This window comes from Dipodomys spectabilis, unplaced genomic scaffold (genome assembly GCF_019054845.1).
Source record: "Dipodomys spectabilis isolate Male_0828 unplaced genomic scaffold, ASM1905484v1 ptg000017l, whole genome shotgun sequence".
NCBI lineage: Eukaryota > Metazoa > Chordata > Mammalia > Rodentia > Heteromyidae > Dipodomys > Dipodomys spectabilis.
In genome coordinates, this window is record NW_024870694.1 from 20,001,756 (window position 1) to 20,027,587 (window position 25,832).

Here is a 25,832-nt window from a genome sequence, read left to right on the forward strand (position 1 = left end):
TTTGAAAGTGCAGTCTCATGATGAAAGGCCAGTTGAGCTTTTTGGTGAGAGAAATAAACACACAAACTGTTGTAAATGCTATATTATAGTGGGACAGAGAGGAATGTTTTACTTGCAATTGGAAAATACTACAAAGAAATTAACTGAAACTTGGGGCAAGGAAATCCTTCTCTGTACAGAACTGTCTTCTATACAATAAACATTTCGTACAGACCCAGCATCCCAGGAACCACTCTGGTCTTAGCCATAACTAAGAAAGCCCTCCATGTTTGTTTCCCTAGGCACCAGGGAATTGAGACAGTCCTATATGAGATTAGAGTGGTGCTCTCTGCTGCCCTCTGTTGACATAAGTACAATAAGACCAGACCAGACCCTTACCAGACAAATGTGTGTGACTCTTAAAATGTCAATCCCTTGGCGAAAAAGTTTGCCAAGGATAAAGATACCCCTATTGAGCCCCAGCAAGAGCTCTTGGAATGTATAGTCAGGCTGAAGAAAGGTGGAGGACTGCTCTTCCTTGTCCAGACTATATATAATTGGTACTTGTGGTTTGCTTGGCTATTGACAAGGTACATGTTTGTAAAGGGAATAAAGGCTTGTCCTTACACAAACACACCTTGTCCCTATGCTGCAGTTTGCTCTATCACTCCCAGTTTGTACTGCCACCTTCTTACCAAGGACTAGAATTAAGTCTTTCCTTTCTTCCTGGTGAAGGATCATTTTAGGTGGGGTAGTTAGGGTCAGCTACAATAAAGAGGTACAATGGAACTGACCCCTGCAGAGGAGTGAAGGACTTGAGAAGCTGGATAGGAGAACATAGGGACAATTCTGCCAAAGTGGCCCATATCAACTGTGAAACTAGTAAGACATATTCTAGTACTTTACATTTCAGTGTAAGATTACATGTGCAATGCCAGGTGCCAGTAGCTAATACCTGTAATCCTAACTACATACTCAAGAGGCTGAAATCTGAGGTTCTCGGTTTGAGGCCAGCCCAGGCAGAAAAGTCTCTTATCTCCAACAAACTACCAAAAGCTCAAGTGGTAGAATTCTAACCTTCCTTGAGTAAAAAAAGCTCAGAGACAATGCCTAGGCCCCGAGTTCAAGCCCCAGGACTGGCACACACACACACACACACACACACACACACACACACACACACGCACGCACGCACGCACGCACATACAACACACACAGATCATAGTATACAAGTACCGTCAAAAAGGAACTAGAAATTAGAGGGAGTAATCAGAATCAGTAAACAGTGGCTTCAATTTCCAAAGGAGCTTATGCTACTATCCCTATTTATGGATAGTAGATACTGTGTAGACTTGCATTCAACACTTCATTCATGACTTTATTGTTAGCACTAATGACGGAGGCAAAGAAGACATAACCCAAAAATCTTTCAAGGAAAATCATTTTAACATTTACTCATTAACAGTTATATGGTATGTCTGAGAAATACACTTATAAATAAATAATGAAGCCACATTGGAAACTCTTAGTTTTTCATCGCGAAAGCAATCACACTGCCCAAAAGAATAGTGTAGTAGTAAAAGAATTGCTACTAGTAGCACCCTGCCTTGAACTTAAACAATCTAAAACATTTTTTATATTACTACTTCAAATGTTTTACTCCAATCTCTTCAACTAAACTGAGAATTAAAGATTTTTCTAATAATGTTCTCTAAATAAGTAATAAATATGGCAGAGTCTGTAAGTAGGGAAAATATAGATTTGAGTCTGTGGGGCGGGGGGGAGGGAGGGGAGGGCTTGAACTCAGGACCTGGTGCTTTCTACTGGCTTGTTTGCTCACAGTTGGAACTTGACCACTTGAGCCATGCCTGTGGTTCATGCTTTTTGCTGGTTAATTGGAGATAGTCTCTTGAGTTTGTCTGCCTGCCTGGCTTCAAAAAACAATTCTTATATCTCAGCCTCCTGAATAACTAGAATTATAGGCCTGAGCAACTAGTGCCAGTTAATAATACAGATTTTCTAACTGTAGACCATCTATATTAAAAATCTTTTAGTATGTGCTATTCTCATTTTAACCTATTTCACAGGATAAGAATGACAATAAATAGGTTTGTTTTTTTTTTTGTCGGTCATGAGGCTTGAACTCTGGGTTTGGGTACTGTCCCTGCGCTCTTCAGCTCAAGGAAAGTGCTCTACCACTTGAGCCACAGAGCCACTTCTGGTTTTCTAGTAGTTTATTGGAGATAAGAGTCTCATGGAGTTTCCTGCCCCGGCTGGCTTTGAACTGTGATCCTCAGATTTCAGCCTCCTGAGTAGCTGGGATTACAGACGTGAGCCACTGGCACCCAGCGTAAATAGGTATTTTTAAATTGTCATCATAACTTAAAGTCATAACAGACAGCATAGTGGTAGATAGTGTCCTCCAACACCTAATCTTTCTTTCCTTTTAAAGAACTACTGCCTCGGGCTGAGAATGTGGCTTAGTGGTAGAGTGCTTGCTTAGCATGCATAAGCCCTGGGTTCGTTTCCTCAGTACCACATAAACAGAAAAGGCCAGAAGTGTGCTGTGGCTCAAGTGGTAGAGTATTAGCTTTGAGCAAAAGAAGCTCAGGGACAGTCCCCAGGCCCTGAGTTCAAGCCCCAGGACTGGCAACAAAACAAAACAAAACACTGCCACCATTCCCCAAATTTAAAGGTTTAGGTTACTCTGCCAAAGACTTTCGCTACTCTTAGGTCTGCAGGTGTTCGCACAAGACTTAGTTCTAGCCACTAAGATATGAGGATGCTGTTTGCAACTTACAAGTTTTCTTAGAAAAAAGCTGTTTGTCCTGGACCCTTCACTACCCCATCTTCCTTCCTGTGCTGAGTCCGCCCCTGACACATAGATGATGACAATATCCCAAGCAATGGCAGAACAACTAAGCAGAAACAACCTTTGGCTTTGAACCATTTGGTGCACATGACTATCGAGTTCTCCTAGAACACCAGCCTACTTAGCGTCATAAATGAGGAGTAAAGTAACATTTTTCCTTTCTTCAGTCACAAAGCTTTCTGTCACTGCTGCTTAGTTTGCATTGTGATTAATATAGCCTCCTTAGAATTAAAGATAGTATGTTTTCATTTCAAAACACTGAATCTTTGCAGGAGGAAAAACTACTCCAGACCATCTTTACTTTGTTGCATCTCAATCTTTCTTTCTTACTCCAAAGCAGTCTTAATAAGGGGTAGAAATACTTGTTTCCATGTTTCTCTCATGGTCTCTGATTATTCCTGGTTTAGGACAATCTTGTCTCTCAGACATCAAAATTACCAGCACCTTTTAGCTGTCCAGAGTAGCAAATAATTCTTCTTTTTCCGTCCTTAAAATCCATAACCAGGGGTTGGGGGGAGGATGGGATGGGAATGGGAAAAAATAAAATAAATCCATAACCACTGGGCCTATCTTACAGTCACTGTCCTTGGTCTATGGGGCATAAAGCCCACTTGGCAATAAAATTTGAATACAAACTCAGCATAGCCCTGTGGTAGGTAGTGTTGCTTGCTACTGCCCTAAATAGACTTCAGACAAAGCTTCTCTAAGCTTAGGGGGAAATGATTGAATCTATAGACTTACACTAAACACTCCAGGAGACATACTGGCTCTAAATTTAAAATTAGCAAAATGAAATCCCATTGAAAACCATTCATAATGGAATCAGTGGCCTAAAAAAGCCACATTTTCTCAGCATGTATTTTCAGACTCATGCTACTCAAGGTTCTGTATTAGGTAGTTATCTTCAAAAGGCCACTCCTCCAGCAAAGAGGCTGGTGTCTTGAAGTAGCTTTCACTATAAAGAGATAAAAAGAGCCAGAAGGAAAAATAAGATTCCAGGAAAAAGAAAAAACAACAATAAAACATACTCTAATTGTTAAACATTGTAACATTTGAGAATTGGAATGCATTTCCCCAGGATAGCATTTGTTGCAGCTCACTGCTTGATTGGGCTATAAAATATTCACAGCTTTCGGGCTGAATTTACATTTAGGGCAAGTTCCTTTATTATATTTTCTGCTACAAATGCCTCATTCTATTCTGAGCTGAATGGAAGGTGCTTCTGCTGCTGCTGTTCTTGCAAACATAAAAATGTGCTGGAAAAAATTTTGAAAGAATAATTTGTATAAATCAGAGTTAAATGTCTTGTTTTACCTTTAATTAATCTATGGATTATTTAGAATCCTGGATGATGATTAAGAAAAAAATGTATAAGAAAATGAACAAGCTTATATGCAAAATAACTCTGCCTCCCTTACCTTGATTAAAACATATGTCAAAGCTATCAGAAAAATGAAATATACACAGTATCATTGACTTTGTTGAGCTACATATACAAATATCTGTATTGATTATATTGCCCCATCAGGAAAGTACATGAGACTGTAACCTCCAGAAAATGGGAAGTAGTACTGTGGCTCAAAGTGGTACAAGTGCTATCCGTAAGCTAAAGAGCCCAAGCTCCAAGTTCAAGCCCCACAACAAAAACAACAACAAAAAAAAGTTCAATAATTATCAAGATAGAAAAACAGCCAAAAAACATGGAGAAAGTAAGAGGAGGAAAGGTTTGCAAATAAGTAATGCACACACAAAAAATACAATGAGCCAAGTGTCTGGCTCATACTTGCAATCCTAGCTATTCAGGAGGTTAAGACCTTAGGACCAAGGTTCAAAGCCAGCCCAGGCAGAAAAGTCATGAGACTCATCTCTAGCCAGCAAAAAGCTGGAAGTGGAGCTGTGGATCAAGTGGTTGAGCTCCAGCCGTGACTGAAAAAGCTAAGACAGTGCCCAGTCCCAACGTTCAACTTAAACATCAAAGAAATAAAAATAAAAAAAGTAAAATACCAGTTTCTCCTTGGAGAGGAGCTAGTATTATTGTGCTTACATGGTGGGTGTAGCAAAAATGACACCTATTGCCAATGTATAAACAACTGCTATGATTTTCTGAAGTATAATTAGTAATAAATATTAGTAGTCTTAAAATATAACTATTTTTTAAGTAGTAAATAAAGTTGGATGCCAGTGGCTCACAACAGTAATCCTTGCTGCTCAGAAGGCTGATACCTGAGAACTGCAGTTTAGAGCCAACCTGAGCAGAAAAATCTGCTAGACTCCTTTCTCAAAATAACCAGCAAGAAGCCAGGCTGGAGGAATGGCTCAAGTGATAGAGCATCAACTAATCAAGCAAGCCTAGCTAACATGAGGATCTATGTTCAAATCCCAGGACCAATACCACACACACACAAAAAAAAGGCAATGAAGTGTTAAGCTGGGATTGTGGGAACAGAAGCTTGGATAGTAACTGTGGAGAAAGCAATAGATAAGAATCAAAGCCTCTAATCAACAATGAAGACCCAACAAAGGAAGCAAAGTAATCAACACGGTAGCAGAAACAGGATCGAGGTGTACTGGGCATAGTCAAAAGAGGCCAGGCACCGGTAGCTCATACCTATAATCCTAACTACTCAGGAGGCTGAAATGTGAAGATCTAGCTTCAAAGCCAGCTAGGCAGGAATGACTTTTATTTCCAAAAACAACAAACATGTAAGGTTGAATAGTGGTTAGCAAAGGGCCTTGCAAATGGGAGGCATGAATAGGATTTACTAAAGAAGGAAACTTGGGATCTGTCACCGCTACTGAAATAGATAATAGGGCTTTTTAAACTGGGGGAAATGGGCTCTGAAAGCAGCACCTCGGAAGTCTCTGCTTGTCAATCTATTCACAGCATGCCAAGCTGTTCTAGCTATCTTTTGGGATTAGATATGTATCTTTTAACCTCTTGGTTTTTATTATCTCATTTCTATTCATTAAAAGTATCCCTGCTGGGAGTCATCCATTTGCAGCAAAGAGGAAGGGAAAAAAGGGAATGCATTACAGTGCCTTTTTAAGTGAGAAACCAAGGCTGGTAAGGCACTCATTTTGCCCTGCAAGGATTTGCATGATTTCCAAGTCTTTGTGGCAGAAATATATTTAAGGTGGTCCCTATGACCGTGAGCTCCGCCCATTCATGTCCGTGTGATCTTCACCCCTTCAGTGTAAGACTTCTCAGGAATAAGTCAAGATGCTGGGATGAACGTGATTACAAGCGCATAACTAACTACATGACTGTGTTATACAAAACTGGGGCACCTGTCTGGAGTCTCTCCCATGCTAGCTATGAGGAAGGATAGGCTGGGTTGAGGAACCTCACATGGCAAGGAAGTAGGGGTGGCCCCTAAGACCTGGGGATCAACAGGCAGGAAAAACAAACCTGAATCTCTCAGTCCTCCAAATACAACCCTTATCACTGGGTGCTCTTACCAACCATAACTTCCCCAGTAGCCTTCGGGGTGAGAACTTAGCCCTGGACAATGCCTTGGTCAGGACTTATGTGAAACTTTAAGCAGAGGACACAATGAGGCCAGGCCCTAGTGACGGGGGTAATAAATATGTGTTGAACAAAATGTCATGTCATGTCAAAAACGAGCTTTACAATGTCGGGGGGGGGGGGGGACGGGGGGAAGGATTGGGTGGAGGGGAGGGGGGAGGCTGGGAAGGGAGGTGAAGGGTAAACAAAGGAGGAGGCTGCAATGCTTGGTAAGAAATGTATGCATTATCCTGCCCATGTAATTGTAACCCCTCTGTACAGTATGTTCTCAAATAAAATAAAATTAAATTTAAAAATAAATAAATAAATAAATAAATATGTGTTGAATTAGGCCAATATGTTTATGACAATATTGTTATACAACAATAAAACAGAATTTGGACACTATTCCAACTAGAAATAACTTGTTGTTACATATATACATGTATATATATATATATATATATATATATATATATACATACATATGTATACATATGTACACACATATACATATGTATATACAGATATGTATATATGTGTTTATAATATATACAGTATAATAATATATACACACATATGTCTGTGTGTGTCTACACACACACACATAGTATCTAAAGGCCTTGACACATATCTAATAAAAATTACAATCATACCATTCCTGTTCTGTTGGGTTTTGTGGGGATAGCACGCAGGACCTTGTTATTCAAATGATCTACCACTTGAATCACACTTTAGTCCTTTTGTTTTTCAGTAGAGTCTAGGTGCCTAGACTGCCCTTGGACCACAATTCTCCTACCTCCACCTTGGGCATAGCTGGGATTACAGGCATTTGCCACCACATGCAGCCTTATATTATTCCTTTTTATACAAATAATAGTAACCTAACACAGCAAACATCCTGCTTGATGACTCAAATGAGTCTAGACTATAAACTTAAAAGCAACATATGGTCATACTTATGTTGTGTGACATGATAAGAGCATTAAGAGGCTCACACTAATGCTCTATCCCTTGTGCCATACTCCCAGCTCTTTTTGCTTTCATTATCTTTTCGGACATGATCTCTTGCTTTTTTTCCTTGGGTTTGAAACACAGACACAATCCTCCTACCTCCACCTCCCACAATAGCTAGGACATGAACTACCACATCAGGCTTGTTCTTTGAGATAGGGTTTTGCTGACTTTCTCCCCAAGCTGGTCTGTAATCACACCCAGAGTAGCTAGGATTATAGGAGTGAGCCACTGCACTTGGCTCAGATTCTTTACATAGAAGATCTCAATTCTCAGTATGTTTCTAAAATAGCAAAAGCGGATGAAATGGGTTAAATGTACATAATAGTCTGCAAACTTGCACTGAATACTGCATTATAGCATAACTAATTTCCCAAAATTTACCAGCTGAAAACATCAAATGTTTATTATCTCACAGGGCTCTGCGGGTCAGGAATCTGAGAATCCTTGCCCTCAGGTCACTCACAAAGTCGCACTGTTTGCTGACAAGGGATACAGCCATCTGAAGACCTGACTGGGGTTACAGGAGTATTTCCAATGTGTATTCACACAGCTGTGTGCAAGAGGCTCTGGTTCCTTGTCATGTGGGCCTTTCTACAGGGCCATCTGAGTGTCCTTATGACAGGGCAGCTGGCTTCCCTGAGAGCAAGCTATCAGTAGCAAGCAAAAAGCTGCAGTAGTTTTTAGTTGCTGCTGTTACTGCTGCTGCTGCTGCTGCTGCTGCTGTTGTTGTGTGTATATGACCTAGTTAAGGAATTTTTTGGGGGGGGGGTCCAGATGTGGGGCCTGAACTCTGGGGCACTGTCCCTCAGGTCTTCAGCTCAAGGCTAGCACTCTACCACTTGAGCCACTTTCCCAGCCCCCTTAAGGAATTTTTTTAAGGACTAGCTAGTAAATACCTTAGGCTTTTATGCACTATAATCTGTATCTCAACTACTCAGTGCTATAGTGTAAAAATATCCATATACAACACAGAAATATTGGTATCATATATTCCAATAAATCTTTATTATAAAATAAGCAACCTACTAGGTGCTGGTGGCCCATGCCAGTAATACTAACTACTCAGGAGACTGAGACCTGCGGACAGCAGTTCAAAGCCAGTATGGGCAGACAATTCTGAGGGACCTTTATCTCCAGTTAACCAGCAAAATACCAGAAGTAGAGGTGTGGCTCAAATGGTAAAGCACCAGTTGTGAGCAAAAAAGCTGAGCAAGAGCACGAGGCTCTGAGTTCAAGCCCCTTTGTAGAAAAAGTTTTCCAACCCCTGTTCTAAAGTAGTGGTTTTTATCTGAGCATTAGTGGCTCAAATCTATAATCTTAGCTACTCAGGAGGCTGAGACCTGGAAGACTGAGGTTTGAAGCTCACCTGGACAGAAAAGTTTGTGCGACTCCATCTCCAATTAATCAGCAAAATGCCAGACTGGAGGTGTAGCTCAAGTAGTGGAATGCCAGCTATGAGTAAAAAAGCAGACAGAGAGAAAAAGTACTGAGACAGAAAGCTGAGGAAGCTGAGAGAGAAAACAAAGTGAGATGGAGAGAGAAAGAGAGAGAGAGAGAGAGAGAAATATTGAGAGAGAGAAAATTAAAAGCTAAGAGAGAGAGAGAAAGCAGGGAGTGGAGAGGACCCTGAGTTTAAGTCCCAGTCACAAACACACCAAAAAGGATCTAGTAGAAAAGAGAGGCATGAATAAATGGGAAATTTGACTACAGAAATGGAAAGTATAAAAATCAATCCAGGGCTGGGAGGGTAGCTCAGTGGCAGAATGCCTGCCTTGCATGCATGAGACCCTGGGTTCGATTCCTCAGCACCACATAAACAGAAAAAGCCAGAAGTGACGCTGTGGCTCAAGTGGTAGAGCACTAGCCTTGAGCTGAAGAGCTGAGGGACAGTGCCCAGGCCCAGAGTTCAAGCCCTATGACCGACCAAAAAAAAAAAATCAATCCAAAAGAAAAGCTAGAGTCTGGCATGGTGGCTTACATCTGTAATCCTAGCTACTCACCAGGCTGAGATGAGTTCTTGTTCCAGGCCAAGTGGAACAAAAAAAAGTTTTTTTTAAGAGAATCCTTTTCTATAGAAGTTGTGATAACAGGTGCATGCTGCTGTGGCATGTACCTCAACCCAGCTACTTCAGGAAACCTAAAACAGGAAGATAATGATCCAGGTGCAAGCATGGGCAAAAATCGGAATCCTGTTTCAAAATAAATATTGCACAAAGGGCATGGAGCCATAGTTCAGCAAGAGAGAAGCTTGCCAAACAAAATAAAGACCCTGAGTTCAAACTCCATCCCCATCAAAAAAAAATTTTTTAATGAAGAAAAGAAAAAGAAAAAAGAAATGCTAAAAAAAATGAACGAGTTCATTTCATAGGCATAGAGTACTATAGAATAAAGGCAACTTTTGAGTATAGGCTTTCGTAATGTCTTCTAGTCCTTTTCTTTATTCAAGGAACCAGCACCCAGATGTTGACTATTTCTCAATTGCTAATTATTTGCTTCTACTTTTTCCCTTAATACTGGGGTTTACATTCAGGGCCTTGTGCTTGGCAGAAAGGTACTCTATCACATAAGCCATGAGCCCCAACCCCTTTGTTTTAGCTTATTTTTCAGATGGGGTCTGAGGACCAGACTGGGATGAGTTCCTCCCCCTCCCTCAGAGCTAGGTTTACAGGTACACACCACCATAGCTGGCCCCTGTATTTCTTATGTATATTGTTTGAACACTTGATTCTTGGTGAATCTTTCAAGTTCAGGTAAAGTCTTCTTTTTCTTACACTTGTTTCCATGTCTTATAATGTATTTACCTTCCAGATAATAGATCACTATGCTGCCTTTCCCCCCCCCCCGCCCCCCACTTTTCAAACAGCAACTCTTGATTGTGGTTAGATGCTGAAAATTAAGCCCAAAGCTTTACACATGCTAAACATGTGCCGGGCTACTAGCCCAGCCCCCCAAAAGTGACTTTTTATGATCGTCTCTGGATGAGTTTGTTCTCCAGTTTGTCATTATCTGATTATTTTAGGAAAGTTGAAGAAAAATTTCTAGATATTTGGCAGCAATTGGATTTTCCTTAACTCTCACCAAATTATTAAATTCTGGAAGCTGTTGAGTAAAAGTGGCTCATGTTTGTAATTCTAGTTACTCAGAAGCCTGATACCTGGGGATCAAGGTTTGAAACCAGCCTGGGCAAAGTTTGAGAGACTATCTCCAATTATAATATAAATAAAATATTTGAATGGAGGTGTGTCTCCAGGGGTTAGAGCACCGGTATTGAGTGAAAAAGTTGAGGGAGGGGCTGGGGAAGTGGCTCAGTGGTAGAGCGCTTGCCTTGCATGCATGAGGCCCTGGGTTCAATTCCTCAGCACGACATAAGCAAAAAGAAAAAAGCCGGAAGTGGCGCTGTGGCTCAAGTGGTAGAGTGCTAGCCTTGAGCTGAAGAGCTGAGGGACAGAGCCCAGGCCCAGAGTTCAGGCCCCCGACTGGACCCAAAAAAAAAAAAAAAAAGTTGAGGGAGATCATGAGGAACTAAGTTCAAGCCCTGGTACTCACCCCCCCCCCCCACACACACACACACAAAATCCTGAAAACTACAAGGACAATGAAAAGGCAGCCTAAACATAGGGCCCAATCATTTTTGAACCTTTCATTCTGAAGGTTTAGCTCATAAAGGATAGGTCACACAGAGAGAGACAGACAGATAGAAACAGAGACAGAAACAGAGACAGAGAGGCTGTTCATCTCCAAGTTAGTACATTTTAGAATTAAGCAAACTTTTCCCCATGTGACCCCTAGTATCCTCCGTATCCTTCCTTTTTTTAACAGGTCATCTTATTTTTCAAACCAAAAACTGGTTTTTAAGTTATAATTCTTTTTGTCATCTGTGTTGCTATCCTGTTTATTTGCCTGCTATCCTGTGTTGCTATCTGTTTATTTGCCTGTGTTCTTCTGTTCATTTTTCTTTGATAAGGTATGTTCGACAGTACAGTGAAGGAACTGTTTACTTTGGATTGCACATATTGAGAAACAGACATTGGATTGGCTGATCCTTTCAGGCATTCCATAATGGTCTATGATGTTGGTGAAAACACTTCTAATCTATGTGTATTGCAAATGAATTTCAAAGAAAAAATTTTTTTGTCAGTCATAGGGCTTGAACTCAGGGTCTGGGTGCTATCCCTGAGCCCTTCAGCTCAAGGAAAGCACTCTACCACTTGAGCACCATTTCTGGTTTTGGTGGTTTATTGGAGATAAGAGTCTCACGGACTTTTCTGAACTGTGATCCTCAGATCTCAGCCTCCTGAGTAGCTAGGATTCGGGTGTGAGCCACAGGCGCCTGGCTGAAATAAATTTTATCAGAATTGGTCACATCTTTGTACTGTGGAAATTACTGATACACTTCTTATAATACAGCATGCAACATTTGTTCTTCAAATTGTAGAATAGTGATCAAAGTAGTTATTTGTTTGCAATCACTTGGTTTCTGTGATGAAGGCAGAGTGAATTATTATGATCCCATTTTTCCAGACTGCAGAAGCTAGGAAACAGGTAAATGTTTAAATTAGACACTGCATGTGAAAGTGTCTAGAACAGAGTCTGTTCTATGTGTATGCATGTGCATATATACTTGTAAACACATACATGCACACATATAATTTGTACAGTAAGAGGAAGCCCAATTTTTCTTTAAAAGAATATATTTTTATTATCAAAAGAGAGATTAGTGGGCTGGGAATGTGGCTTAGTGGTAGAGTGCTTGCCTAGCATGCTCGAAGCCCTGGGTTTGATTCCTAAGTACCACATAAACAGAAAAATCCTGAAATGGTGCTGTGGCTCAAGTGGCAAAGTGCTAGCCTTGAGCAAAAGAAGCTCAGGGACAGTGCCCAGGCCCTGAGTTCAATCTCCAGGACTGGCAGAGAGAGAGACAGAGACAGAGAGAGAGAGACAGAGACAGAGAGAGACAGAGATTAGTAGCATATGTGTTACTAATGCTTCTTAACTTTAATTCATGTAGATACTCTAGTGAGCTCTGTTTAGATGATGCATGACACTTCTGTATTTGGCTATTAGCTTTCATGTTTAGGAGAAACTATTACAGCAGTTCAACTTTAAAAATACACGGGACACTATGTGATTTTCTTGTTTCCTTTGTATGTTCTTCCCCCATGGTATAACCCCTGTTTTCACTGTATTTGATTCTAGTGCCTTGCATCTTGTATATCCATTTTTCTAATTTAGGGAGGGGAAAGGAAATAACAAAATGCTGTTGAAAACGAACTTTACAACTTGGTGATGGAAGAGGAGAGGGAGGAGTTGAGGAGGTGGGAAGGGAAGGAATGGTAGGAGAAAAACAAAGGAGGTGGTAACAATGCTTCCTCCATAGGAAATGTACTCATTACCTTACTCATGTAACTGTAACCCCTCTGTACAGTATCTTTACAACAAAAATATATTAAAAACTAAAAAAAAATACACTAGACACATCCGTAAATTTCCTTTCCTTTTTAAATCCCTCTAGCATTCCATATCATTTTAATTTCTTCCTAAGATCTCTTTTCCTGAACAGCATGAGCTCTGGACCAAGGGTAGGCAAGGTAAGTTTGGCTCTGGTTTCCTTCTGCTTTCTCTTCTATTCCCCTCCACTTGCTTATTTCTTACTTATTTGTCCATTTATTATTTATAGTACTGGAGTTTGAACTCAGGGCTTTAAGCTTGCTAGGTCGGTATTCTATCTCTTAGCTATGACTTTAGTCATTTTTGTTTTAGTTATTTTTCAAATAATTTTAAAAAACTCACATTTATGAGTAGGCCATGTATTTTGATATCCAGATTTTTATTGAATGAGAAGGAATCTCTTGAACTTTTTGCCAGTCTGGTCTCACTTCTCCTTTTTTGTGCTGGTGCTGGGGTTTAATTCCTGGGCCTCCACACCCTCACTTGGCTTTTTTGGCTCATGTCTGGCACTCTACCATTTGAACCATACTTCCAGTTCTGGCTTTTTGTTAGTTAATTAGAGATAGAAATCTCTTGGATTTGGGGCTGGGAAGGTGGCTCAGTGGTAGAGCGCTTGCCTTGCATGCCTGAGGCCCTGGGTTCAATTCCTCAGCACCACATAAGCAAAAAGAAAAAAGATTAAAAAAATAAATTAATTAAAAATTAAAAAAAAAGAAATCTCTTGGATTTGTCTGCAAGGGTTAGCTTCAAACCTCTATTCTCAGATTTCAGCCTCCTGAGTATCTACATCCCTGCCTGGTTCTGTCCCCTCCTACTTCTTTTGTGACAACTCATATTCATAAACCTTTTATTCATGGATAGCAACAGCAGGTAGGGGAAACTAAATAGGTCAGTGAGAAATGAGTCAGCTATCAGGTATGTCACAGAAACCAAGAATGAATCTACAGGCCTTCAAGCAATTAGGAACTAAGAGAATTACAGGAACTACAGAGTGAGAGAAGCAAACAGCCTAGAGAGTGAAAGGCGGTGAGAAAGCAAGGCATCGTTAGCCATATCACATATATGGAACCAGCAGCAGGGAAAGTGCAAAGTGCTTTGCACCTTTAATCAATCACTTTTTAGTCCTCTGATTCTGCTGAACATCAGTCTAATGAGACAAAAGAGTCAAAAATCCTACAAATGATAATAACTGTAATAGTTGGCTGGCTGGCAGTGAATATGAGATGGAGAGTAATCACAATCCTTTGGATAAAGTTTTATTTTTTTTAAATGTATTGATTGGGGCTGGGAATGTGGCTTGGTGGTAGAGTGCTGGCCTAGAATGCATAAAGCCCTGGGTTCGATACCTCAGTACTACATAAAAAGAAAAGGCTGGAAGTGGTGCTGTGGCTCAAGTGGTAGAATGCTAGCCTTGAGCAAAAGAAGCTATTGGCAGTGCCCAGGCCCTGAGTTCAAGCCCAAAGACTGGGCAAAAAAAAAATGTATGTGTGTATGTATGTATTTATGTATTTTTTGTTATTATAAAGATGATATAACAGGAATTACAGTTAAGGAGTTTTCTTTTTTTTCTTTTTTGTGGGTCCAGCTGTGGGGTCTGAACTCTGGGCCTGGGCGCTGTTCCTCAGCTCTTCAGCTCAAGGCTAGCGCTCTACCACTTGAGCCACAGCGCCACTTCCGGCTTTTTTCTTTTTGCTTTATGTGGTGCTGAGGAATCGAACCCAGGGCCTCATGCATGCAAGGCAAGCGCTCTACCACTGAGCCACCTTCCCAGCCCATGGAGTTTTCTTTACTTGTTAGAAGGAAATAATTCCAATTATTCATTTGCACCAAAAAGAGAGAAACTGATCATGAACAACATAGTTTTCAAAAGTACTATATTTTAGCTGAGTACAGTGGTTCACACCTATAATTCTAGCTACTCAGGAGGCTGAGATCTGAGGACTGATGTTCAAAGCCAGCTAAGGTAAATAGCATATGAGACTTTTATCTCCAATTAACCCCCGAAAAAGGCAGAAGTAGAGCTGTGGTTCATGTGATAGAGTGCAAGTCCTGAACAGAAAAAGCCAAGTGGGAGCACAAAGTCCTGAGTTCAAATTTCAGTACCGGTACACACACACACACACACACACACACACACACACACACACACACACACACACACACACTATGCTTTGAGGAGAGAACTAAAGCTGTATATTCTATTTATTCCAAGAGGATTCTGTATATTCTATTTATTCCAATAGGATTCTGTGGCTAAAGAGCTGGGGAAATGTTTTATCATCCTTTTATTAGAAACATTAACAAACTAAAAGTCCTGAGAAGTCTTAAAATGTATAAGCTTGTTTAATTTTGCTAAGTAAATCTTTATTAAGAAATCTCTGCATACGTAAGTTTAGAAAGGTATTTTTCGCAATTTTTTTCTTTCCCTAGCTTTTTGGTGCTGAGTTATATGACTCCTATGTATTTTTTTTTTTTTTTTTTGTCGGTCGTGGGGCTTGAACTCTGGGCCTGGGCGCTGTCCCTCAGCTCTTCAACTCAAGGCGAGCACTCTACCACTTGAGCTACAGCGCCACTTTCCTATGTATTTTTGCATGTGGACTGAGAGGAGTGAAGGCTCCTGTTTCTTGTCTGCAGGAAAATGTATTTGTTTCATCACATACTGAAGATTATCCTTTTTTCATTGGCTTGTCTTCCCACCTTCATCAAAATTCAATTGACCTTATATATGTTAGGTTTATCTCTGGCTACACAATTTTGTGCCACTAACTTGTCTCTCTTCAGACAATACCACATTGATTATTATAGCTTTAAATAGTTAAGTCTTAAAATCATGTATTATAAGTCTCACCTACCTTCTTTGTTCCTTTTCAAGCTCATTTTTGCTAATCTATATCCTGTACATTTCCACATAAAAATTTAAAATCAGTTTCTTCAACAATTCCTACTAGAATTTTGATGGGGACCACACTAGATCTATAGATTGAATTAGGGAGAATGGTCATCCTAGCAATTGTATGTATGTGCACATACATGCATAAATTACATAGACATCTATAGCTTGTATATAGATATATGGCACTTTTTATGTATTTTGCACTTTTTGGCTTCTTAATTTTTTCTCAATATTTTTTTCATGACAATAGAGGTTTTGTGCTTTTTTCACAGATGTACTTGATTAAATTTTTGTTCAATTTTTTGTTTGTTGTTGCTGGTCCTCAAGCTTGAATTGTAGGCCTAACAGGTATTCAACTTATTTTCTTACCTGGTACTCTACCACTTGAGCCATGCCTCCAGCCCTGCTTTTTGCTAGTTATTTTCAAGATGGAGTCTCATATACTTTTCTGCCTGAGGTGTCTTTAAGCCATGATCCTCTGGACCTTAGTCTCCTGAGTAGCTAGGATTACAGGCATGCACAGGCCTGGGTGCTGTACCCAAGCTCTTTTGCTCAAGGCTAGTACTGTACCACTTTGAGCCACAGCTCCACTTCTTGTTTTCTGGTGGTTATTGCAGATAAGAGTCTCACAACTTTCCCACCCCAGCTGGCTTTGAACAGTGAGCCTTAGACCTCAGCCTTACTGAGTAGCTAGGATTACAGGCATAAGTTACCAGCCCCTGGCTGTATTTGGTATTTTTGCTGGTGATAGTTTCACATATTTTCTAATTGTTTTAGCTGTTCTAATTATTCCTATAGTTTATACTGAAAATAGCCTTTTGCTAAATTCAAGTAGCTCAAGTGAATTATCAAAAATAGACTTTACAAGATGTTTTAAATATACTCAATCATGTCATATAAGAATAATGGCAGTTTTACTTTTTTCTGAAAATCAAGACTTTTATTTGTTTTTGGCCTTATCATACTGCCCCTACATTAAGCATCTAATATACATTATTACCGCATTTACACATTACCTTCATAAAAACTCAATGTTATTTCTAAGTTAGCTGTTGTTGCTTTAAATACTCGGCAAAGGCCCATGGTTTAAAGACTTAATTCCCAGCTTGGCATTGGGAAGTGATGGAAGCTTTAAGAGGTAGGGCTGGGTGGGAGGCCTTCTGGTCACAGAAAGAGACTGGGTCTCTGGTCTCCAACTACTTTTGCATCCCGGCCATGAAATAAATGGGTTTTTCATATCATACACTTCAGCTATGTTTGTTGCCCAGGCTCCAACACCAAAGGCCAAACTGGGTACCTGATCATTGATTAAAACAGTGCCAGTCAAAATAAACCTTTTCATTTTATAGGTTGATTATAAAGGTGTTATAGTATCAAAAAGATGACTAACAGGCTGGGAAGGTGGCTCAGTGGTAGAGTGCTTGCCTTGCATTCATGAAGCCCTGGGTTCGATTTCTCAGTACCACATAAGCAAAAAGAAAAAAGCCGGAAGTGGCGCTGTGGTAGAGTGCTAGCCTTGAGCTGAAGAGCTCAGGGACAGCTCCCAGGCCCAGAGTTCAGGCCCCATGACTGGACCCAAAAAATAAATAAATAAATAATAAAAAAAAGATGACTAACACAGCACACAAGAACAAGAGTCAGAGGGTTTCAGCAAACAAGTACTAAATTAATAGTAGCTGTGAGGGACTATTAGGGAACACGGGAAATGAGGTGGCTTTTTTGTTTGTTTGCTTGTTTTTCTCTTTGTTTTTGCAATATTGGGGACTGAACACAGGACCTTATATAAGCTAGATAAACATTCTACCAATAAGCTACAGTCCTATCCCTTGATGGTTTGTTTTTTAATGAGTATAACTCAAGCCACACTTTCATACCTTTTTGCTTTTACTTATTTTTTTTCAGGTAGAGTCTTAAGTGTTTGCCCAGGGAAAGATACAGATCACAGTCCTCTTAATTATGGCCTCCCATATCACTAGGATCATAGGGACATACTGGCACCAACTACCACACTTAGCTTATTGATTGAGATGGGAAGCTCACTCACTTTTTGTCCAGGCTTCAGCCTTACTCTTCCCAATCTCCATCTCCAAAGTATAATAAGATGATAGGCATGCGTGGCTACACTCAGTCTTATGTTGTTTCTAAATCCAATTAAAAACAACTTTAAGACCTTTAATACATTTTATTATAAATTACCAAAACAAAAATTGTACTAAAACAATTTTTTTCTAGTGTTGGTCTTGGGGCTTAAACTTAGGGCCTAGGTGCTACCCCTGAGCTTTTTTGCTCAAAGCTAGTGCTCTACTGCTTGAGCCAAACCCAGCAATTCTACATTGGAGAATTTAATTATAAAGGTGTATATATATAGATATATAGATATATAGATATAGATAGATAGATAGATAGATATGTATATATGAGTATGTGAAATGATATATGCACAAAGTATGAATATCAGCATTGTTTACAATAGAAAGGCCCATTAAACAACCAAATATTCCCCAGCTCTATGATTGGTTATATAAATTATGGCCCATAAATATAACAGATTAGTATTTATGTACTAGTAATTCATATCACTTATTAGGAGCAGCTATTCAAATATAAGGATACTTGCTATGCACAGACAGGAAAAGATAATTCAAAATATCTTACAAGTGAAAAAACAAAGACCAGTATGTAAAATAGTGTATAAAAAGAAATGAGTTGAGTTATACTTTGATGTTTCCATGCATATACAATATGAAATTCTGGAGGGAACGTTGGAAAATTCTAACAGTGGTCTGGTGAGGCAGACTGGGAAAAGAATGGGGCAGACTTGGCAAACAAGACAATATACTTTGTCTGGAAATCATATTAATATGTATATTATTTATTTAAAAAGTGTTATGCTTACGAATAAGTTTTAGTGACACCATTGGTCTAGTTGTAAAAGTACTTGCCAAGTGTCTACTGTAAGTCAAGCAAGCATATTAGGGGCACTGGCAATACAGTACTGAACAAGATAAAGTATATGCCCTGCCAGAATTTACAGTCTAGAAGAAAAGGCCAAATACACATATATTCACACACATGTATGCACACAGTCATATATGTACACCTCAGTATTATATATATATATATATATATATATATATATATATACTTTTTATATCTATAGACTATATAATGCCAGGAGCTTTTCTTTTTCTAAGGAAATCCAGGTAAAGGAAGAAGTGATGTGGTAAAAGAAAATTGGGAGGGATTGTCTGGGAAGGCCTCCCCAGGGAGGAGGCATTCTAATAAATATCTCAATGATTGGAGAAGAGGGAAGCATGCTTTCAAGGCAGCAAAGGCCCTAAGGGAAGAAAAGCTTGAGGTGCTGCCTTTTGGGTGGTTGAAAGACTGACATACTTCTAATCCAGATAGAACAGCACAGCTTTCCTGGTAACCATGTCACCTGCCATTCAGGCTTATTTTCCAAGGAACCTTTACCCCTCCCTAGTCTTGCCTTATGAACCAACAACTAAATAAATATCCTTTTCCAGAAGAGGCTATTGATTTGGGGAAAGTAATCCACTTGGGAAGTTGTAGTCACCGAGACTCAGCAGCCTAAAGGGTGAGTCAAGGTTTTCACTTCAGCCTGCTAGAACAAGGTGTCCTGTCCATTCCAGCAAGAAGCACTGGGGACCAGTACCACTGTCTGGGCTCCCTCCACAGGCAGAAGTAACAAGCAGGCTAGAGAAATAGTCAGAATGTCCCTGAGGTCTTACAGGAAGACAGGGAACGAAAAATATTCTACAGGAACAACCTCTCTCCTCAGCACTCTCCAGAGATTTCAAAGGTTTATGGCGAACAGCCAGTCTTTACAGCTTTTATATATTAACAACATTAAACTATATTTCCATATTCAAAGTCATAAAATTGACATGGACCAGGTTTTTAAATATATTGTGAGAGGGGAAAAAGGAAATACGAAATTTTGCAACCCTAAAACAGCCTTAATATTCTTGTAGCGACATTCAATAAAGTCAATATGTTTGTGTAACATTCTGTTTAGTTCCTGGAACACTAATCTCAACTTAAAATAAGAACAGCTAAAGTGTCACAACTCTACTATTATATATGAAAGTTATTTTACATATAGTGCTGGGATTTCTGCCTGGCAAATAAGCACAGATGTCAAAATGTAAATTTAAAAAAAAAACAACAACAGATTTCAAAGTTGCATGAAATTTCTTTGGCTGCTTGTCACTTCCACCCATTTGACAAAGTTTTTCCTCTTTGAAAATATATATTTGTGGCTCATTATTAAATATTTTTATTGTTATTATAAAGGTGTTGTACAGTAGAGTTACTGTCTTATAAGTCGGGTAATGAGTATATTTCTTTTTAGACAATATCACCCCTCCCTTTGCTCTCTTCCAATTTTTACCCTCTATTCTGTGGCTCTTAAATCTAGGATCCCAACATTTTGTTACATTTTAGAGTCTACTTTATTCTCATTCATTTCATTTTTTTGAACAGAAAAACCTCTAGTATAATCATTCCAGAGTAATTATTTGCTATCAAATTCACCTCAAGGAATAGCAAACTATAAAGAGAAAGGGACAAAAATCTACGCATTATTTGGAAATATAAACCAAATATAAATTCATTCACTTTTATTTAGTTGTAAAAATCCTTCACTCAACATAAGATGTTATGTAAGCAGGATCTGTTTTAGTAGAATATCTGATAAAAATTGTTATGGCTTTTCATTTTTAAAAATAAAACTATGTGAACTGCTGAAATTTTCTCTTATGTAAATCTAATACACTGATTTAGAGCCAAGCAGGAACTTGATTTAATCTTAGTAAATTATTCTTATAATTCTTTTGATATTAGCACGTTATAAAAGTTTAAAAACAAAAAGCTACTTACACCAAGCTGAAGTCTGGTCAGAGTGCATGAAACTGCCAGCAGCCAACTATTTCCTCACAGACTAAACTTTGTCCCCTTCCTGGCTGTTTCTGTATCAGTTGGCGGAAACACATATCCAGCAGCCTTGGGAGCTACCACCCAACAGCCAGGTGGGAGGGTTTGTTCATATAACTCCACACCACTTATCAGCAACTTCTCAAAGGTCAAGTGAAGTATGTTTAAAGAGACAAATGTAAGGAAGATTATAGAGGAAAACCCTAGAAATTCTCATAATCTCTGCTGGCTGGGCTTTGACAGAGCATTTCTTTCCCACATGTTATATGGTGGAGGAAGGACAGTCCTCTGAGCCTCAAGTATCTTTTTCCCCCCCTTTAATAGAAGTTTTCTGTCCTGTCTAGAATCTATACAAGTGCCATTATGGCAGCAAGAGGCCAGAAGGCTGCTTTTCTTCCATAGTCCATTATCTCCGTTCCCACCTCTTTTATCAGGGAGAGGAATAATGTCCAATACCTGACATGCAGAATATCTGCTGATCTAAAGAGAGCACTTGGGTCCCGAATTCTGTTCTTGGCAAGCTGCTTCATGGGCTTATCTACTTTCTCTATACTCTTTCCCTTTGAGCTTCTGTATTTATGCAGCTTGTGCCATAAACCCTTAAAGTAGAAACCCTTTACTATGCATTTATTGCCCTAATATTTTTTTTATTTGTACATTGTAAAAAGTACAGAAGGGTTACAGTTACATGAGCAAGGTAATGAGTACATTTCCTATTGAGCATTGTTGCCTCCTCCTTTGTTTTTCCCCTACCATCCCTTCCCTCCCACCTCCACAACTACTTCCCACCCCACTCCTGTGGAAGTTATAAAGCTAGTTTTCAACATAGTATCTTGTACATCTCATTGTTACAATGGGTTAATTTGTATCCCTATTTAAGCATTTTGTTTTTTCTCTTCACTTCCCCAAATTAGAGGAGTGTATATACAAGATGCAGGACACTGACATCAAATATAGTGAAAACAGGGGTCATACTGTGGGGTAGGAATATACAAAGAAATAAAAAAAAATCACATAGTATATTATAGATACATTAGAAATAATAGCAAGAAAGAAAAAAGGTATTTGTGTTCCTATCTTGGGGTTCATTTTGCTCAACATCATCTTATATGGTCATATATACATAGCTTTTGACCTTTTCTGCTTGTCCTAGACATGTACTAGTTAATGCGAATAAGGGAAATCATGGGACCTATGTTTCTTTGAATTGCCCTAATACTTTTCTAAACATGATCTTATTCTCTCTGAGGCAATATATTTGGGGCTGGTCTTCAAATTTTCTTAGTCTGAGTCTCTTAACACAACATGACCCCTTTACTATATTGGTGCTTCTCTCTAATAACAATGAAAGGCAAAAATGTTCCTGTCCTAATCATCAGACCTGCAAATATGTTATTTTCTACAGCAAAAAGGACTTTGTAGGAGTGACTCTGCTTATGAACCTTGAGACAGGGATCTGGATAAGTCATCCAGATGGGTGCAATGTCATCATATGTGTCCTTTAAAAGCAGTGACCTTTCCCAGCTGTGACCACAGAGCTAAGGCTTGCACTAACTGCCTTTGAAGATGAAAGGAAGAAGGAACAATCTGAGGAGTGCATGTAGCCTATAGAAGTTAGAAAATGCAAAGAAACTTTTTTTTCTAGAGCTTCCAAAAAGGAACATAGCCCTGAAGATGCCTTGGATTAGCATAGGGATCATGCTGGACTTGACGTAACATGTATTGTTTTAAGCCACAAGGTTTGTTATTTATCATCATCATCATCATCATCATCATCATCATCATCATCATCATCATTATCATCATCATCATGTAGTTGAACAATCCTATAAATCAGGTTATAAGTACAATACTTCTTGATCAATGTTACCCTTTCTTTTGTTCTCCCCCATTTTCCCCTCCAATCCCAACCCTCAAGTTACATAGTTCATTTTTGTTACTTCTTTAATGACAGCATTGAAAAATAACATGGGTACTTTCATTTCAAAATATCCCTTTTACAATGTGATATCCAGGACTGAATAGCACACCTCCAAATGAAGTCTAAAGAAAAAAGAAAGTTACAGGACTAGCAAATTCTTTAGAGTGCATTTGATGTATATGTTTGGGAAAGGGAGTGTGTGTGTGTGTGTGTGTACTATGATATTTAGGATAGTCTTGAGGACAGCAACTACTAGCTGGTGTTCAGAGGGAGAGAATCAACATAAAGCCTTTTTGTCCTTTTTCAGTTTTTACCATAGCAGGCATTATCTATTTTAAAATAGGCCAAATGTAGTATGGTACTTTGGGTTGGATCCTGAAGTAGAAAATATAATACAGTAGTTGAAAATCTTGTGAAAACCAAATGAAGTCTAGATTTCAGTTAATAGTCAAATAATATATAGAAGATGATGTTAACCAAGGAGGATCTGGGTGAAAGATACACAGGAACTCTCCCTACTGTCTTTGCAACTTTTCTGTAAATACAAAATGAAACCAAACATATAAAATCTACTGAGACAATAAACAGATATTTAAATGTTATTAGGGTCAACCTTGGGGAAACTACCTTGGAGAAAGGAGACATAGAACCAAAGAAGCTAGAAATCTAAGACTGGACATCATTTAGCATAAGGAGATGAGGACCTATGTTAAGAGGAAGGTCATAAAAGTACGCAGATATAAGATACATTTCAAATGAAATTATTCAGAATATTTGCAATGTCAGAAAGATCAGAATAGTGATATTAGTGACAAAAAATTAGAGGGTAAAATGAGATGAGATTCATTTACCTCATTAATTCAACAAATATTTGCCAGCCAGGTGCTCATTCCTATAATCCTAGCTACTCAGGAGACTAAGGACTGAGGACTGAGATTGAAGCCAACCTGGAAGACAAAACTGAAAGACTCTTATCTCCAATTAACCAGCACAAACCTGAATGTGGACATGATAAAGCATCAGTCTTGAGCAGAAAAGCCTAGTAAGTGCTTAAGGCCCTGAGGTTAAGTCCCAGTACCAGCACTAAAAAAAAAAAAAGCCAAGCACTAAGGAAGACATTAGAGATATGAGTTAGCTTTTAAATGCCAAATATAGAATGACTCCCAAACACTGAATTGTCCAAAAGGCATTCAGACATAAAGAATGAGAGTTCAAGTGAGAAAGATTATACAGAGTGAGGAAGAAGGTAACACTGAACCATGGGGTGGAACAAGGGATCAAGAGTGGTAGCAAGGAAGACAGGGAAGAAATAAGCAAAGGGCTTAGAGTGATTTTCTGGAAATGAAGATAAGTGAGGAGAAAAACCTAAGAAGTGGCCTGTCCGATGAATTGTCCGAGAAACGAGATATACAAAAGTACACAAGGCATGACAGGTGCCAATAGCTCACCCCTGTGATCGCAGCTACTCAGGAGGCTGAGATACAGAAGACTGAAGTTAAAAACAAGCTCAGGCAGAAAAGTCTGAGACAGTCCATCTCCAATAGAACCATCAAAAAGTAGGACTGGAGGTCTGCCTCAATATGTAGAGCATATATTATTATTAGCATAATAATTATCCTCATCATTTTAGTGTAATGTTATATGTATTCATACTGTTGTAGAACAGAGCTCCATAACTTTCAATCTTGCAAAACAAACTACCAATTTTTAAAACAAGAGTTAGGGTTATAGCTCATTGGTAGTGTTTGCCTACTCTGTGCAAGGTCTTGGACTATTCAATATTCACCACCACAAAACAAAATAAAACAACAAAAAACCCAAGATAATTTTGCAAAACAAGACAAGCCTAAGTAGAACCCAGATTATAGAGCTGCTAATTTTCTTACAAGATTTCAATTCTGATTTAAAAGCCTTCCTAATCCTTAGACTGTGTTTGAGATCATAGGTTAGATCTTTATTTGGGAGAAAATAAACTGAAACACAGAGAAAAACTGCAAAATTTGCATGAATTTTAAAACAAGTGTTGAGCTTCAAGAATGTCTTTAGAGAAGATCATCTATTTCTAGGTTTAAAATTCACTTTCCCTTTTTATAAGGAAAGCCTGGATATACATTTGAGATGTCCTCATATAATGGGCAACTATGTGGAAATGTGTTCTTGCTATTAAAACTTGGGATGTCTGTAATTTTAAAGGTGGCTCACGCTTGTAATCATAGCTACTCAGAAGGCTGAGATCTGAGGCTCACAGTTCAAAGCCAGCTCAGGAAGGAAAGTTCAAGAGACTCTTATCTCCAATTAACCACCAAAAAGCAAGAAGGGGAGCTGTGGCTCAAGTGGTAGCGTGCTAGCCTTGAGCAAGAAAAGTTCAAAAGGACAGAGCCTAGGCCCTGAGTTCAAGTCACAGGGGACAAAAAAAAAGTAACCTTATGAATTACGGCACATTGGAATAAATATTTCACATATAAAGAAGAAAATGAATAAAATCTTGAATTTGTCATATTTACCCCTATTTTGCTATCGCGTCCTATTAAGATAACCATTTTTGGTGTGTGCATGTCAGTACTGGGAGCTTGAACTAAGGGCCTGATGATCTTGTTTGACTTTTTTGCTCAAAGTTAGCACTCCATCATTTGAGCTTCTTGTTGATTAATTGGAGATAAAGGTCTCATGGATTTGTCTGCTTAGGCTGATTTTGAACCACTATCCTCATATCTCAGCCTCCTTGAGTAGCTAGGATTACAGGCATGAGCCACCTGCACCTGACTTGTAACCATTTATTATTTATCTACTTTGTTACACACATTAGAGGAAGTCAGTCCTTAAAAAAAAAAAAAGAATTGATAACTGTGCTTCAAAGTCCCATTTATTTAAAAATTGAATCCATGACTTCTGTATAGTACATGGTATACAAATAAAAAGGAAATGCTGTTTCACCTATAATGCTCTGCCAAGTAAATTAAACAACTACTTTAGCATTTGATCTTCATAAATTAGGCAAAGCATGAGCTTAAAAGCTTGCATATTTTCCAACGCATTTATACACCCTCAATTTAGGTAGCACTTGGGTAGCACTCTAAGACTTTTTATAAATCTGTGTGAGAAAGCCATTGGAGCAGTAATAGTGAAAGTAATATACAGTTTTTGAAAATGTCATGAGAAACCTATGTCAAGCTAATGGTGTTTCTAAAATTAATTTTCTAGTCTTTATAAAGTCATCTCAATGGAGAAATCAATATCATTT

The 25,832-nt window shown here is 38.9% G+C and overlaps 1 protein-coding gene across 1 annotated transcript in view; it reads right to left on the reverse strand.

The window, feature by feature from the left end:
* The window catches only part of Map3k13 (mitogen-activated protein kinase kinase kinase 13), a 125,258-nt gene extending 104,589 nt beyond the window's left edge, over positions 1-20,669 (reverse strand). The window contains exon 1 of the mRNA XM_042669253.1: positions 20,617-20,669. The gene's annotated coding sequence lies outside the window, so the exon portion shown is untranslated. The remainder of the gene's footprint in view (positions 1-20,616) is intronic.
* Positions 20,670-25,832: the final 5,163 nt, after the last annotated feature.